The 841-nt window shown below is 36.6% G+C and overlaps 1 pseudogene; it reads right to left on the bottom strand.

The window, feature by feature from the left end:
- Nucleotides 1–429: 429 nt before the first annotated feature.
- On the bottom strand, nucleotides 430–548 carry LOC136313800 (small nucleolar RNA SNORA44; annotated as a pseudogene).
- Between the last annotated feature and the right edge of the window lie 293 nt (nucleotides 549–841).

Here is an 841-nt window from a genome sequence, read left to right as displayed (position 1 = left end):
AAGAGACCCCATACACATTCCCCATCCTCCTTCATCACAGCCTCTGGAAACTGCTAGTTTACTTTCTCTCTCCATAGATGTGCCTATTCTGAGCACTTCATAGAAATGAAGTCATTATATATGTGGTCTTTTGTGTCTGGCTTCTTTAACTCAGCATGATGTGTTCACTATACATCCATTCTGTAGCATTGACTCTATTCTTTTTATAGCTAAATTATATTCCATTGTATAAATAGATCATCTATTTTTAACCATTTATCAGTCAATGGGCATTGGGGTTGATTCTACTTTTTTTTTTTTTTTTTACTATTTTGAATAATGTCACTATAAACTTTCACATATAAGTTTGTTTTTTTAAAACATAAGTTTTAAATTTTCTTTGGTATATACCTAGAACTGTTGGATTGTTTTGGTTCACTTTTTTTTTTCTACTATAGGAAAGGCGAGTGGCAGTGGCACGTATTACGGTGACCTGAGCTGTCAAAGTCTCTCCAGGTTGCTCTCACATGCAGTTGGATATTCCATGGCTACAACCTTGGTTCACTCTTAAAGGCAAAGCCAGTGCTAAGAGCAAAGAATTGTCTACCAAAGGAAACTATGTTCACAATGGAATGAGTTTCATGTAAAGATATAAGCTACCTGTCCCAGAAGTGGTAGAAGGGGAAGTTAGATGAGATTCCCAGTAGGATATAGGATGTTCAACTAGTAAGAGGCAGGAGTATAAGTTTAGGGGCAAATATTCTGAAGCTAAACTGCCCAAGTTAAAATTTCACTTCTGCTACTTGCCAGCTATGTGACCTTGGACAAACCACTTAATCTGGTTTAGCTTCTGAATTACCTC

The sequence above is a fragment of the Saccopteryx bilineata genome, chromosome 9 (assembly GCF_036850765.1).
Source record: "Saccopteryx bilineata isolate mSacBil1 chromosome 9, mSacBil1_pri_phased_curated, whole genome shotgun sequence".
Lineage (NCBI taxonomy): Eukaryota > Metazoa > Chordata > Mammalia > Chiroptera > Emballonuridae > Saccopteryx > Saccopteryx bilineata.
The sequence above is the reverse complement of the archived record's forward strand: the minus strand, read 5'-3'. Positions and strand labels throughout refer to the sequence as shown.